This window comes from Triticum aestivum, chromosome 1B, assembly GCF_018294505.1.
Source record: "Triticum aestivum cultivar Chinese Spring chromosome 1B, IWGSC CS RefSeq v2.1, whole genome shotgun sequence".
Classification (NCBI taxonomy): domain Eukaryota; kingdom Viridiplantae; phylum Streptophyta; class Magnoliopsida; order Poales; family Poaceae; genus Triticum; species Triticum aestivum.
The window spans coordinates 295,609,709-295,617,605 of NC_057795.1; positions in this window are offsets into that span (position 1 = coordinate 295,609,709).

A 7,897-nucleotide genomic window follows, 5' to 3' on the forward strand; every position below is an offset into this window, starting at 1 on the left:
TATGAGCCCGTGGAGGCTGGAGGAGGTCGACGGTAGCCCGTGGAGGCTGGAGGAGGTCGACGGTGGAGATGAACAGTATCCCGTGGAGTCCCGTTTTGCGGTACGCCACACCCTCCCGATGAATAGGATCCCTGTTTCGACCGTAGCGCTCCAATACAAGTCCGTTTCATCCGTTTTGCGGTACGCCACACCCCTCCCGATCAACATGACCCCTGTTTCGACCGTAGGAGGTCCGTTTCCTCCGTTTTGCAGTACGCCACACCTCTCCCGATCAACAGGACCCCCGTTTCGACCGTAGGAGGTCAGTTTCCTCCGTTTTGCGGTACGCCACACCCCTCCCGATCAACAGGACCCCGTTCCGAACGTAGGAGGTTCATTTCCTTCGTTGTGCGGTACCCCAGGCCTCGTTTCCATTGCCTGTTCCGTCCAAGCCCTCCCGATGAACATGACCACGCATTCCGTTCCGACCCAGCTGGTTGGCTCCCACGCGTTCCGTTGCCTCCCGATGAACACGAGCATTCCATTGCCTCCCCATGAACACGACGCATTCTGTTGCCTCCCCATGAACATGCCGCATTCCGTTGCCTCCCCATGAACACGAGCCCTCGCTGTACGTATGCGCGAGTAGGCGTTCGAGACCCCGCCCGTATATACACATACATGGACATATTTTCTTTCTTGCACCCTGGCCACTGTACGTACGTGTACATGCTACGTGCGCGCCTCTACTATGACACGTGCGCGCCTCTACATCCACGAGTATATATGTACATACATGTTCACGACCAGAATGACAACACTACGTATGCTTTGACCAGGTGGGTCTCGACTGTCAGGCACTTCCTTGCCTACGAAGATGAAGCTGGTGGGTCCCAGCAGTCAGGGGGGCGATTCGTTTTGTTTTTTTTTGCCCGGACGCACTTCCTTGCGTGCAAAGATGTAGCTGGTGGGTCCCGGCAGTTAGGGGGAAACTTTTTTTTGTGAAATAAGGTGGCCCGTTCGGTGGGTCTCCGCTGTTAGGTGGAGGAATATTTATTTTCCGTGTAATAAGGAGGCACTTCCTTGCTGCGGCCGTGGACCCAGCTATCAGCCTCTCCACATACAGTCCACGTCTGATGGAAGCCGTTCCTTGACCACGTTGACCACGCCGCGCCGAGAGCACCAGGGCGATGGACGACGGCGAGGCCTAGGAAGGGGACGATCCGGAGCCGGGGAAGACGCGGCAGTGGATGCCCACGTGTAGAGGAGTATGAGGGTTCACTCGTTCGGCTGCAGTGTGAGGCTGCCGTCGCCGCAGAATAACAGGGGGTGTGGGTGCGTAGAGGGATGGCTTGGCCAGCGGTGGGAGTAGTAGGGGGCGGTGAGGCCTCCGCGGCATCACAGGCGGCCATGGGCAGCAGGAGCAGGCGACATGACCGGTGCTGCTTTGGGCAGCTGGAGCAAGAAGACCAGAGGTTGAAGAAGCACTACGGCCGTTGGATGGACATCGTACGGTCACTGGAGCTAGAATCGTTCATATATTGTCTAAAGTTGACAAAGGCCTCCATCCCAGTCAACTTAGTAGTCCCACAAGTCAGCCTCCCACCAAGGTGAGTCCCAGCTAGCAGGGGGTATTCATATTTTTGTGCATAATAAGGAGGCACTTCCGGTGGGTCCTAGCTGACAGTAGGGGGAACGTTTTTTTCACGAAATACGGTGGCCCGTCTTGTGGGTCCCAGCAGTCAGGGGGAAACATTTTTTTTGTGAAATACTGGTGGCCTGTCTGGTGGGTCCCTGCTGTCAGGTGGAGGAATAATTATTTTCCGTGTAATAAGAAGGCACTTCCTTGAGGCTGCCGTGGACCCAGCTGTCAGCCTCTCCACGTACAGTACTCTTCCGATGGAAGTCGGTCGTTGACCACATTGACCACGCCGCGCAGAGAGCACCACGGTGGTGGACGACGGCGAGGCGTAGGAAGGGGACGACGCGGAGCCGGGGAAGACGCGGCAGTGGAATCTCGCGCGGAGAGGAGTACGAGGGTTCACCGGTTTGGCTGCGGTGTGAGGCTGCCGTCGCCGCAGAATAACAGGGTGTGTGGGTGAGTAGAGGGATGCCCTGGCCAGCGGTGGGAGTAGTAGGGGGCACTGAGTCCTGCGCGGTAGCACAACCGGCCACTGGAGGCGGGAGCAGGTGGTCCCGCCGGCGCTGCTTTGGCGGCTGGAGCAAGAAGATCAGAGATTGAAGAAACACGATGGCCGTTGGATTGACATCCCAACGGTTACGTCTGCTAGAATCGTTTGTTGACGTATATAATAACTAAAAAAATCTTGCATACGCGTCAACTAAACAGGCCCACAATTCAGACTACTACCTCTTTTTTTAATAATTTATATATAGCTCATGGCAACTTCTTATGCAATTTATTGCAGTCGTTTTTTTGGTTGGCCAGGGCCAATTTCACATATTTCTGTGGGTTCCAAACTATTTTTAATACCGAAATGTCGAGCCAGATTTAAAGTACTTTGAAGATATATTTAAATTAGGTTAATGCCCAGTGAAATAGGAATCTGAAAATGTGAAAAAAAATTAGAAATTATAAAGTAATTGCCAATTTGTCATCTGTTTTTATATTTACAACCCATTTCATATTACTTTCAAGATTTGCAGGCGTCTTGAAAGAGTTGCAACCCATTAGGGCGTAGAAAAATAAGTAGGCCTGGATTGGGTATTCTTCAGAAAAAATAAACTGGGCTCATTTTCACAAAGAAAAAATAGCTGGGCTGGTCACATGGTGAACATAAAATATAAGCCTGGGCTAGACGGGTCACAGCCCAGTTCAAACCCTGCTCCGTCTCAACAATACCAAACAAAAAAAATACTGCTCGAGTAGCTACGTCCCAGGTGTCAGCCGATCTTGTGCTGTTCTCTTGTCTATTGACTATATACGCTCACAATGTCGTGGGTCCCAGATGTGAGGAAAACACTAGGAGGAAGCATTTTATTTTTCCATACGCTGATGTGGTGGGCCCCTACTGTCATCCTCTCCACGTACTTCTGCCGATTCCTGTTGTTTGTTGACCATGTTGACAACGCGAGAGGGCGGCACCGGGAGAGCGCACCAAAGCGCGCGGAGGACGTCAACGTTAATGATTTAGGAGACGGTGGGGCGGCGATGCGTGCGCTGAGGTGCAGCCAACCATGGGAGGCGGAAGCAGGCGGCCCCGCTGGCGCTGGTTTGGTTTTGGTGGCTGGAGGAAGACAGGACTAAAGAAACACGATAGACTGTAAAAACAACAGGAGTACTTAACAACCTTAACTGAAACCAGCAGGGGCACTTAACAACCAAAGCTGAAAGCAGCATGAGTACCTATACAGGTTCAACCATACAAAGCACGCCTCGAACAGTGCTACTTTGCCTAAAGTTAACCAAGGTTGAGGCCGCCAAGCGCCAGGACAAGGCCCAGGCGCCACCCCGCGCATCCACAACCTTCTGAAAGTGGCTTCATCTCGCAACATGGTCAATAAACAGGATATTCACTTTAGAGCCATGGAAAAGCATGAACATAATCTTCTGTCCTATTCTCCAAGATGGACGGGCCTTCATTATTTGAGACTACCCATGAATAAGTATCTTTTCACCTCCAAGGGGAATTGAGTAGGTCGACATAAACATCATGTTGTGACCAAGCGCAAGTCTGACCCGACCATGGTCAGGCATCTGTATAGGAACAATAGAACTCGACAGTTCCTGTTTCAAGAAGATCACAGCTGTAAAACTGTGCATAAGCAATAGTTTATGAACAACATATATAACATAAAACAGCTCGTACCATAAGTTTCTCGACACAGTTGGACCTGTTCAACGAGTGCAGCAGTGGCACACATATCCCACGTGGCCTTCCACCATTGAAACACCCCACAAGGACCTCAAGATGATCAATAAAGTGTAGGAACTTGTGGACGTCGATCCAGTCAACTTCAATGCCATTAGTAACAGCCGAGTTAGTACAGAGTATCAAACGAGCAGACTGCTTAACTCTGAAAAAACCTACACGTGCCACCAATTATAAGAAAATATTAGTTAGAAGTAGCATCGTCGTGAGAGATTCGTTGCTACTTTTAAAGTTAAATTGTGATTACTTAGACAGAACAGGTGGATTAAGAAGTAATCGAGGCAACAAGCAAGAACCAGATACAAAACTAACATGGATGAACAATTGGAACGACGTCGGGGTGGAAGATTGCAGTGAAGATGAGACCAGGTTCTGCTATTTCCATCAACATTCATGCGCCAACTTTCAGTCCGTAACACTTGAGGAAGTTTATCCAAGTTCGGCCATAAAAAAAGCAGCGATCTTCTTGGTTCATGAACCCAACTCGGAAGTAATATCCATGGCTTGTCTTCACTGTGACCATTTAACTAGTGTATTCAGTTATGGCAAGGCCGAGCATCTTGAGTACATGTGTTCTGGCAGAGCAAATAATACACTGCAGGAAAAATAATATGAGAACACAGCATGTTCAAAAGAACCCACCCTCCCGGATAGAAAAGAGGATTCTAGGAACATACTGTGCGTGTTTCAAAATGTTGTGTTAGGATGAGAAGGAACAAGTGTGGCATCTCGCCGAGGGCGCAGAAACCTGTAGGGTACTCGCACTTCGGGCACTGCAAATGAAACACACTAGATTCAGTAGGAAGAAAAATGCATCAACGGCGGCGGCTGCCATCCTAGGATTACCTGCAACCAAGGGAGTTGGATTTATCGGGGATGGATGAAGAATTCATACCTGGTTCTCCATGAGAAAACCCTATGCAATCGCTCAGCGGGGGTTTTCTCTGAACAAGCAGACGAGGGAGAAGGGGATTCAGGCCCAGTGAAATATTGCCGCTTCGTCCGTCCAGCTTACTGCTAAAGCTGGAAAGGGGGGGCTGTGATTTGACGGCTCATTGGGCATTACTGCGGCGGTACGACCGGGGTGTGTCTACCGTGAAGTTGTGCACTCTAATTTGTGCATATGGCACGTGGACCCCGTTGCCGGTTGCCCCACATATCAGCGAAAGGAAGTAGAAAGACAGGAGTAACTAGTTACACATAAATATTTTTTTGACAGAGAGATACTCCCTCTGTAAAGAAATATACAAATCTTTTATATCACAGGCTCACATTGCCGAGAAATATACTCCATCTGCAACGCATGGGCATTATGGGGGTTCAGCTTTTTTATGGGGGTTCAGCTGAGAATATAATACTCAGATAGGCTCACGGTTCTGGACTTTGGGCTGCTGGCCGACCCTGCATGTTTGGGGGCCCATGTGTTCTACCTCAGCGCTTTTCATATTGCAAGCGATCGGTACGGCGCTGGTTTTAGATGGTGTCGCAAGGCGAATACACAAAATTGAATCAAGCACGACAACTATTGGAATGAAATCGAACGACAGTTCCTAACCAGCAACCAGAGTTGCAATTCTATCAATGATATACCATGTGATAAATAATACTGTCGTACTACTTATACACACAGGACACTTGTTTCACCATGCCAGATTAGTACATTAAAATCTCTCGGAGGATAGATCAGTTCGGCAGTTGTGTGCTGCTACTGAAGAATTTCAAAGTTGATTTGGACCAGCTCTCCTTGCCGAGAATGCTCGATTTTGACATCATCCCCTACCGCAAGATATGATTTAGATTTGAACCTTGACCATCCTTTAGCATCAATCATCATGCGACCATCCTTTGTACTTACGGTATATTGAGCAGGTTCATTCACACCAAGGCTGCGCATGGTAAGAGAAACTTGGCCGCGGTCGCCCGGATTGTTGAACGACTCCCTCGTTGCTCTAGGAATTCTCTGTTTGCAAACAAGAAGACATACCCAAACAGTTATATCAACATAGTGAATCATGTGAAACAACATGGATAGAAAAAAGAACGAAGCACTTGGGCGGCCAATGCTTACCAAGAAGGTGGACATGTTGGTTTTTGTAAGGACTTTGGTATATGAAGTGCGAACTGTATCCCAGTCTGTTGCCGGTGCAACTGCACGGGCCGAAGCAGATGCAAGTGCAAGTGTTGGTGCAGGTGCCGAAGCCGCTGCTGCTGCCGGAGATGGTGCTCCTTGTAGAGCTGGTGCCGGTGTCGGAGCTGGTGCCGGTGTCGATGCCCGATCATCCGGTAGATCAGACTGATCCGCTGACGCGGTCGGTGCCCAATCCTCAGCTGGATCAGATTGAGCTGCTGTCGCTTTCAGTGCTAGAGCAACTGCCGGTGCTCGATCCGTTGCTGAAGGTGGTATCGATGTGCGAGATAGCGGTGATCGTGTCTGGTCTGCTATGGTCAGCTTTCTAACTTGATTAGGATCCGTGACCGTGATCCAGTTTTTTTCTTCATTTCTTTTAAACGTGAGAAGGACTAATTGTGGCGTTTTTGTTAAACCAAACTGCAGTTCATCATAGGGATTCAGCTTGTACTCAGACAACAGACTGATCCAATTTTTTCCAGTAATATAAGTGATGGACAGTGCCTTCGTTACTGACACGACATAAGAAGTGAAACCTGCAAAAATAGCCATCGTAGAGCAAACCAAATGGTTTATTCTGTGATGAATGTCACATGGCAAAACCTGCATAATAAAATTGCAGGAAAAGAAAGAAAACATGACATTAAATCAATAAGATTTAGACAGTAAAACAATAAGATTTACTTGATGTGACACGAGTGAATCCTTACCAGGAAATCACTATGTTGACGTACTAAACAGAAGATTGATCGTCCAACTACGCGTGGCATGCAGGGGCCCCTCTTACTCCCACAAGAAGGACAGTCCAAAGGTCATGACAAATCGTACGGACCGAGCATCCATGGGATAGGAAATCCTGGTGGGTGTGATAAACCCTGCAATGCATGCAGATATTGGAGTGTAACCATAATTGATAAACCATCCTCACAAAAAATATGATCTAGATACTTCAAAATATACAGACTGAATTGAGTGGACAGACATTAACATAGACCGTTCTCAGGACTGACCACACACCAAAAGAGGCAGTAGTAATAAAGAATACAGGGTTCACGAACACAAATCAAGTACTGAACAATAGTACTTACTACAGACAAGCAAAGTTGCACTAACTAAACTCTGCAGACTATTTCTTGCCACCGACCTACGGGATGAACCCCGCATAACTGACTAGGCCATGGACTTCGTGTGAGATGTCTACATGCACCATCACCATCTTGTCAACATTGGAGAACCTAACAGAGTGGTCTTTCCACTCATAAACATGATGATGAAGACAGGCCGCATCAGATTTGTTGGGAAGCTTTACAAGGACCACACCCTTCATAATCGAAGGCACAGCCAGGAAATTGTTGTGGTCAAGTACAGCCTCGAGAACACGCCTGACAACAATGCTATGGGAAAACACTAGTTCAGGACACATGGCGACAAGGACACAGCAGCTAGATAGTTCAGCAGTAGAACTCATCATCAGGTCTTCCAGTTCACACGGCATGACTTTGAGAACTTCATCTCCACCGCGGACGTGGTTCTAATTCAAACAGAAACCATATTTTATTACTACCTCCGTTCAGAAATATAAGATGATCTTCGATATTATACTCCATATATGACTACATATACGCACATAAATGAGTGAACAAAGACACTAGAACATGTCTTCAAAGGCATGAGAGCAGAGGGATTACATGCAATGTCCATAACACAAGTTACTAAGGCAAATATACCCTCTTCAAAGGTAGCATTGATGTTCATAAAGTACTCCCTCCGTCCCAAAATTCTTGTCTTAGATTTGTCTAGATACAGATGTATCAAGTCACATTTTAGTATTAGATACATCCGTATCTAGACAAATCTAAGACAAGAAATTTGGGACAGAGGGAGTAGTTGAAAGTAA